Raw genomic sequence first — 8945 nt, 5'->3', positions numbered from 1 at the left:
GAATTGGGAAGCTGGAACTGCAGAGGTGGGCTGGGCCCTGGAGCCTTGTGAAAATTCTGAAGGAAAGAGGACTTTGTCCTGGAGTACAGGTACTGGGAAGAGGAACTAGTGAAAGTCTTGGCAGCATTTAAACCGGAGGAAGGGAGATGAGAAATGCTCTGAGAGCTGTGTGGGGGATAAAAGGACGCTGAACTAGATGAGGGGCAGAGGAGGGTGGACCATTGCACAAGAAGCCTGGAGATAAAAGAAAGACCTGGCTACTGGGTGCATAAGGCAGGCAGGCAGGACGGGGTATAAACCTAATACTTGTTTAGATTGGAAATCTGCATCCTACAACCTCTACCTTGTCTCTCTCTTCGTAACTTGGAGCGAGGCACTTCTATTCCACCAAATCTCAGGAGCTTCATCAAATACGCCCATCTGTCTAGCCTCTTACTAGCTGTTGTGAGATGGTGGTCATCAAAGTATTTTAGATAGTGTGAAACTCTGGGTGATTCACTGTGTCTTTCCAGCACAGCTTGCAAAAAGCTCAGTGCTGCCGGAAGATCAGAGATACCAGACCCAGTCCCTGCCAGGAGAAGTTTCAATCTGGTGGATGAAGTGAAATGCACACAGCAACCTCATGTCCATGGCTACAGAGGAAAAGCCTTTAAGGATGGCTGTTTTAAGTGTGCACAGGAGGCAGTCAGGGAGGGCTTCTGGAAAGAGGCAGCTCTGAACTGAGCTTCAAAGGGTAAGAAGGATTTTATCGAGCAAGTCAGAGGAATTATGCGGGCAGACACAGAAGGAAGGACTCTGGGAATTTATTCACTCAGTGATTTATTTTTTTAATATTTTAATTTTACTTAGAATTTTAGGTAACACATGCACGTGGTTCAAACTTCAAAAAGTACAAAAGGGTATACTTTGAAATCTCTCACCTGCCCCCCTAAGTTCCCTCCCCAGATCACCAGAGTTACCTCTTCTTTTATATTCTTTGCATATAAGAGTGTGTATAGATATTTTTCCCCTTTCATTACACAAATGTTAACACACTGTACCTGCTATTCTTTACCCTGATTTTTTTTTTTTAAAGATGTTATTTATTTATTTGAAAGCGAGGACAAGCAAGGGGTGTGGCAGGCAGAGGGAGATGGGAGAAGCAAGCAGGCTCCCTGCTGAGCAAGGAGCCTGATGTGATGTTGGGCTGGATCGTCAGGTCCCGGGGATTGTGACCTGAGACCAAGGCAGACGCTTAACCAACTGAGTCACCCAGGGGCCGCTCCCCTGATTATTTTACTTGACAATACATTTTGGAGATCGTTCTGTATCAGTACACAAAGAGCTTTCTCATTCTGTTTTATGGCTGGATTATATTCCAGTATGGTGCCATAATTCTTTTAACTAGTCTCCCAACTGATGGGTACTTTGTATCCATGAAACTCAATTATGCCTAGTCCAATGTAGCTGAAGGTAGAAGGCCCCTCCATGTTGGTAACGTTACTCATAACCAGAAATGTAGGTGAATTTTAACACTAGGAGCAGCAAGCCTGGTAATAGGGAAACATACACAAAAAGCGTCCTCCTCTGGCCACTTTCTCTATCTGATGGCTGACCTCCAGTAACATATTAAGCAGACAGTTTTTTGCTTTCAAGCTGCCTCCACCAATGTCTCTTCATCATGGTCTTTAAAAAAAAAAAAAAAAGATTCTATTTATTTGGAGGGGGGAGCGGGGGAGAAGTAAGGAAGGGAAGGAGCAGGGGAGGAGGAGCAGAGGGACAAGGGGAGAGGGAGAAGCAGGCTCCCCACTGAACAGGGAGCCTAATGCAGGGCTGATGCAGGGCTTTATCCCAGGACCCCAGGATCATGACCTGAGCCCAGGCGCCCCTCTTCATTATGGTCTTTTTTTTTTCTTCATTATGGTCTTAAGAGCAGCTACAACCACCAATTTCCACAACTCTCCCACCAGTGCCTATACCTTGTGCCATGGTCAGAGGACTATGTCCGCCAAAGCAGGACACTTTTGAGAGTGAAAGTGGACACTATTAATAATGTCATTGGGATAACTGGTATAAACTAAGACTGTCTCAGCCATGTTGGCATGTCTGGTTCTCAGGTGAGGCATCTGGCTGCTAGACTTGGCGGGGGGGGTGTCTTTTTTTTTTTCCTCTTTTTTAAGATTTTATTTATTCATTTGACATAGAGAGAGAGAGAGAGAGCACACACACAAGCAGTGGGGAGTGGCAGGCAGAGGACAGAGGGAGAAGCAGGCTCCTCAGGAGCAGAGAGTGGGACCCTGGTATCAGGACCTGAGCTGAAGGCAGACACTTAACCAACTGAGCCACCCAGGTGCTCCTAGACTGGGGGACTTCCTGAAAGCAAGGGCCATACCTTATTCACCTGGGCATCCTCAGCATCTTCCTAAAGCCTGAACCACAGTAGTTGCTTAATGCTCATTTGCTGGTGGAATGGATGAATCACATGTACAGAGTACCAGGCAGTGCTTTTGAAAGCTCTGTGGGATGCTGAGGAGGGAGTGTTGCTAGCAATGCAGGGTTTTACCTTTGATTCCCATGTTATTTATAATATGTGGGCTTTCCTTGTAGATATCCCTCTTGTGATCGGTATGCTTTGACTTTTGTATCCAGAGCCTCAGATCATTTCCTCAACGCCTGGCTGAGACCCAGGCTGAGCATTGGAGAGGTACCAGCCTGTACCATACCCTGGTCTTCCTCCCCTGTCCTGTTCACGGTCAGGAGCTGGTCAGCATGGGTACTGGCGACCAATCTGTACATGGGCCCAGGGACTAACCAGTCCCAGCAGCCTTAAAACCTGCAACTTAGCTTCCATGGATCCCTTTCCCCTTTCCCTAGCAGGCTCCAGTTACATGGTCCCCAACCTCAGGGCTGGCTGCCTTGGGGACTGAGCATCTCAGTTTTCCCATCTTTAGGGCTCCTGTGTAAAGATGCTAACTAAGTATGAAGGGAGGTTTATCAAGGCTAAGACCTAGCCTACGTAATTAAACTGTTTAAAGCCTCCCACCTCCCTAATTAGTGTTATGATGAATACACCCACTCAGCTGGGCATTCCTATTTCCCCCCTCCTTTTCAGAGTTTCCAAGGGGTTGGAGAGGTGAGCAGGAACCCAGACTCCTGGATTGAAGAGGGGAGTCCCCCTACCTTACTGGCTTGACTCCAGTGACCCATAAGAGAGGAAATGTTCCATCTCCCTCAACCCCAAACCTGTGTGAGCAGAACTGCCAGGAGGGAAGGAATGACAGTCCTAGAGATGCCCTGGGCCTCAGTCTCCGCATCTGTAAAATGAGGGGTTGCATACATGATCTCTGAGTTATCTTGTGCTGACATTGCACATCTCCACCCTGTATGTGTCTCTGGACTGGGTTCAGCCAAGCACTCCAGAGGTTTGTGAGGGGACCCTATGGCCAATTTCCCCTTCTCTTCTTTTTCTTGAATTGAACAGGGACCCCAGAGTCCTGGGCAGATGTTTATCTAAGGCCGGACCTTGCGTCTCCTAGCTGCCCCAGGAGATAAAAGGTGATTGACAACCAGAAGCCTGAGCCATACTTCTCAGAATGGGAATGGCTACGGGTCTGGTCCTTGCCCATCCTGGCCTCAGTCTGATCCCCAGAGGCTGGAGCAAAGAGATGGGGCAGCCCAGGCCTGCTTGCCTGCTCTACCTGGATATACTGGGTGGAATCAATACACATGACTTCAAGTCCAGCTCCATCCCTGACTCCTTCACTACAGCTTCCTCACTTACCTTGAGTAAGTCACTTTTCTTGATGTCAAAGCAGGCCAGGTGTGGAAGCCATCCCAGGACTATAGTCAAGATCAGATATCATTGTATATGTTAAGCTCCTTTTAAGTTTTCGCTAGAAGCAGTTACCCTCTCTCTAGAACTCTGCAAATATTGTATTCAATGTAATTTATTGGTTGAGGTCCACTAACTTTCCAACAGTTGTCCGACAACTGATTGTTCTTGGACATCATCATGACTCTTGGGATTAGCAAGCCAGTGAAACCCAACTTAAAATGGCTTTAAAAAGTATGTCGCCAGGGGCGCCTCTGGGTGGCTCAGTGGGTTAAAGCCTCTGCCTTGGGCTCAGGTCATGCTTTCAGGGTCCTGGGCTCTCTGCTCAGCGGGGAGCCTGCCTCCCCCCTCCACCGCCTGCCTCTCTGCCTACTGTGATCTCTCTCTCTCTTTGTGTAAAATAAAAATAAAATCTTTAAAAAAAAAAAAGTCTTTCACCAACTGAAAGACCATGTTAAGATAACAATGCAATGGGATCCTGGATAGAACACCTGGAACAGAAAAAGGGCATGGGTGGAAAAACTGGTGAAATTCAAATAAGGTCTGTAGCTTAGGTAATAGTCATGTACCAGTGTCAATTTTTTGGTTTTAGTTGTACTCCGATAAAGTAAGATATTTCTATAAGGGAAAGATGGGTAAAGGGTATATAGGAACTCTGTATTATTTTTGCAACTTTTCTCTAGGTCTAAAATTAGTTTTAAAAATTTAAGCTAAAAAATGCACAAATTAGGTGTCCCTAATTTGTGGCTCAGTCGGTTGAGCGTCTGCCTTTGGCTCAGGTCATGATCCCTACAGTCCTAGGATCGAGCTCACAGTCAGGCTCCCTGCTCAGCCCAGAGGCTGCTTCTCCCTCTGCCTACCACTCCCCATGCTTGTGCTCTGTCTCTGTCTCTCTCTCTCTCTCTGACAAATAAGTAAATACAATCTTTTTTTAAAATGCACAAATTATGGGGTGCCTGGATAGCTCAGTCGTTACGCGTCTGCCCTTGGCTCAGGTCATAATCCCAGAGTGCCGGGATTGAGCCTGCATAGGGCTACCTGCTCACTGGGAAGCCTGCTTCTACCACTCCCAATCCCCCTGCTTGTGTTTCCTTTCCTTCCTTCTCTGCTTGTGTTTCCTTTCTCCTTTGAAAAGGAATCTTTTCAAATCTTTGAAAAAAAAAAAGGCACAAATTAATGGTGACCACTTAAAAACATAAGTATGGGGGGAGGAGGGGGCTTATTGGTTTACATAACGGAAAGAGATGGGGGGGATATGGGATGCAGGTAAAGCTGGATCCAGCAGCTTGATTATTAGCAAATGTCTCCATCTCTCCCGCTTTTGCTTCTGGTGTGATAGCTTCATATTCAGGCAGCCCTTTCCCTTGTGGTGGCAAACAGCCTGCCAGACTTCCAGGCTGATATTCTGCCATTTTTGCCACCAGTTTGTATTTCTCAATAGTCTTGTTTTGTTTACTGATGCATCCCTAGCATCTAACTTGGTGTGTTGAATGAATGGCTCCAGCAAAAGTCCTGAGACTGACTGTCATTGGTTCAGACTGAAATCGTGTGACCATCTCCAACCCAATCAGTATGAATTACTTTACCTGGATTACATGGGTAGAGTCAGCCTCCCATCCCACCAACAGGGACTGAAATAGAAGAAGGGCAGTTCCCCAAAAGGAAACAATGGGTCCTCTTATCAGAAGGGTTGCTGACAAACCAATATATTCCCCACTTTTTCTCCTAGAGTGGTCCACAACATAGACCTACACTGGAAATGTACAGGCTTAAATTCTCATGGGCGCTGGGTGTGCTGAGCTCCTTAACTACAGCCTCAGCATAACTCTCATTAATGAAATATAAGAATTGGGCTCATTTCTGGGATGCTGGGCTTCTTGCAGCTGGATCAGATGGGATTGGGTGTCATGGAAGGGGAACCGGCATGGCTGAAGATGCCAGAACCCCAGGATTCTTTCCTGGCCAACACAATGGGCTGTTCCAGGCCTGGAGCCCTTCCGGTCTATCTCTCCCAACCCTAGCCAGGAGCCTCCGCTCTAAGGTCTCATTTGTTCATTTGGATTGGGATAGCATGGGAAAGAGTCAGGGCTAGCTGAGCGTTGGGACGCCGCAGATGAGTACCTTATGCCTTGTGAGGAATATTCAGTGGGAAGACTCCAGAGTCTTAGCTCTCAGTCTCACCCAACCCCCCAGCTGACTCCCAAACAACTCTCCATGTCCCCCACATCCTCTCCCACACCTGCAGGAACAGAGGCTGGAGTAGGGCAGAGTGCCCACAGAGAAGAGGTCTAACTTGTGTGTTTTTCACATAATTTTATTAAGAATAAGGCATATGACAGTCACCCCTAAAGCATAGGGCTCTATTTCTGTGGGTGAGTGAGTACACTCTGAAAAGCATTGGATTAAAAAGCGCAGCCAACAGAGAATTTGGAGCAGGATCCCTCTGCCCCACCCGTGGGGCTCCTGCCACGTGGTTCGGAAGCCCTGCGTGTTCCCCATTCAAGGCTGGCACCTTAGGGAGAGGGTGCTCAGGGATCCCCAGCTCTGCACTAAAGAGAGACTGTTCCACACCCTCCTGGCCTCCTTCCTCCCCATTGGGAGACCTCTATTCTACTGCTGATATGGGGAAGGGCTATCCCATTTTAGCCCTGGAGTGGTCCCCCAAACTTCAGACCACTGTGGGTGGGATATGGGGGGCAGGGGTACAGAGCCTCACCTTGCATTGCCCACTAGTCCCTGGCTGGCTTCCAGAACAGGGAGGGGTCCCCACCTGCCGCTCTCTTTCCTGGGTCTGTCCACACTTGGGGTATGGCTGGACCTCCCCCTAGGGCAGAGTGTTCTTGTCAATGTGCCCCTCCCCTAGTGGGGATTTGTGCTGCAGAGAGGAGGGGAGCAGGGGAAGGAGACACAAGTTTTTCTCTTCTAGTCACCCAGACATTCCAGGGGCTTAGGAGAGGGGGTCTTTCCTTTGGCAGGGTGGGTCCCCAGGCTAGAAGAGGGAGAAGGCTGGAGGCTAAGGAATTTGGGGCTCCTGAGGCCAAGGGCAGGCTACAGACTCCCAGGCCCATTCTACTGCACTGCGGGTTCTGTTCCAAACCCCAGGGGCAGGTGGATGGAGGGGAGTCTTTAGTCCATTATTTCCAGGAGAAGAACGGAGAAGAGGACTTTGTTAAAATTGGAAACCTCCATCTGCTTCATCCCCTCCCCTAGCCGGCTAAGTGGAGGAGGAGGGCTGGCCAGTTTCCCTTCCCAGACCCTCAGGTGAGAGTCAGCAAGTCAGCCGCCCCCAGCACTCTCAGAACCTTTCATCTGGGGGATCTCTAAGCACCCCACAAATAATTAAGTGTCATTATCGCTGATCTCTTAGAAGAGGGATAGGAATTCGGAGGTGCCGATGGGGTCACTTGGGGAGAGACCAGCAGGCCACTGGAGCCTCCCCGGGTAGGGGTGTGGTAGAGGCCCCCAGCTACACACACTGGGTCCCCAGGAGGGAAGGGAGGAAAAGGGCTATTGCTATAGAGCTGGGGGGAGGCCAGGTGGGCATAGCTATGGCTTTTAGTAGGTGGGTGGGTGGATAAAGTATGTCACCATCTCTGTAGAAGAATCAACATAACAAAGTCACCCTGTTTACCCCCAGAGTGTGGTTGTGGAAGTTCAGGGTGTGGGTGGGCTGCTCCTTCCTATATAGTCCTTGAGGCTCCTTCGCCAGAGGGCAGCCAAGAAAGAGAGAGGCCTCCTCACGGGGACACCTCTGAAAGGGAGGCAATAGGACCACGGGCACAGTGTGTTCCACACATCTGAGGGGAGACACGGAGGGCAGAGGCACAAGAATGGGGTGGGAGAGGAGGGTAAGAGGCCAGGACGGGCAGAGCAAGGACCCCCAGGTGGCCCAACTTAGACTGAGGGAGAGAGGGAGAGCACTGTCTGTCCCAAGGACGTTCACATCTTGGGCATTTGCAGCCCAGTGGCTGGAAATAACCCGGATGAGGCCCGGTTATTGCTCAGTGGTCTCAGCAGTCCTGAGTGCAGTCAGCTGGGAGAGGACAGCATATTTGTGGGGGCAGGGAGCATGCTCACTGGTTTTACTTCTTGCGGATTGACCTCCCACACTCTCTGACGTACAGAGCGAAAGGGAACATGATGGCTGGTTCCTCTTGTTCATTACAGGGCCCATGAGGGGAGAAGGATTCCCTACCCCTAGAGACTGATTCTGCTCGTCTCCCAGACCCTGGGTGACACACAGAATGCTTGGCCTCAGCCAGGACAAGACCCGGGATGCACTATCCGTGAGTGAGGTAAAGGCCTCTCCCTGCCCCATACTCCCTCAAGCAGCCCATGGAAAACCTCACAGGCACTTAGGACTCAAAGCAGGACCAACAGAGGAGGCATGGCATGGGGGAAGGGGCATAGGGTTTGTCTTTCTAGGGGCTGGCCTTGCAGTGGGGGCCATGTGCTGGACTGGAACTGCACTTCCTTCCTGCCTTGGGTCAGGATTAGGGAGCTGGGGAGAAAGTAGCTAGGAGGTGGGCTGTTCCACTTTCCATTTCGCCACTCCCCCCTTCTAGACAGAAGGGTTACATACATTGAGTACCCACCACTGTCAGTTCCGGTAGGATTGGGTGCATCCCTGGAGGAGACCAGCCTGGGGACTAAGCTGTGCTCCTATCCACCAGCCCCTACAGCCAACTCAAACCTCTTATCAACCACTGCCACTTCCAGGAACCTGGCCCTTCTTCCCACCTCTAGGTGCAGCTGGGCAAAATTAGCACCAATAAACAGGACTAGGAAAGCTCCCAAGGCAGCCTTCAGGTTCCCAGCTTCCTCCAGAAGGGGAAGGCGGTTTCTGCCCTTCCACAAGCCTGAAGGAGCAGCTGACTCCAGCGGACCCCGTGTCCCCCTCCCCTTGCTTCCCTAGCACAGCTCCCAGCCTAAATACTTAGGGGTTGGGGGGGGGGGCATTCTGGGGAAGAACAGGACTGGAGACAGCTTTAGACCAGGTTCTGCCATCTAACCCATTCGGTACTCCTCTCCAGAAGTTCAAACTTCCATCGCGTCACACTTCCCCTACCAGGGGCTCTGGCAGGAAATGCCTTTAAAGTGTTGGGTGCTCACCGGTAAGGACCTATCAGCGGGG

Source organism: Lontra canadensis, unplaced genomic scaffold, assembly GCF_010015895.1.
Source record: "Lontra canadensis isolate GAN:19392208 unplaced genomic scaffold, GSC_riverotter_1.0 scaffold180, whole genome shotgun sequence".
NCBI lineage: Eukaryota > Metazoa > Chordata > Mammalia > Carnivora > Mustelidae > Lontra > Lontra canadensis.
Note: the sequence above shows the minus strand (reverse complement) of the source record.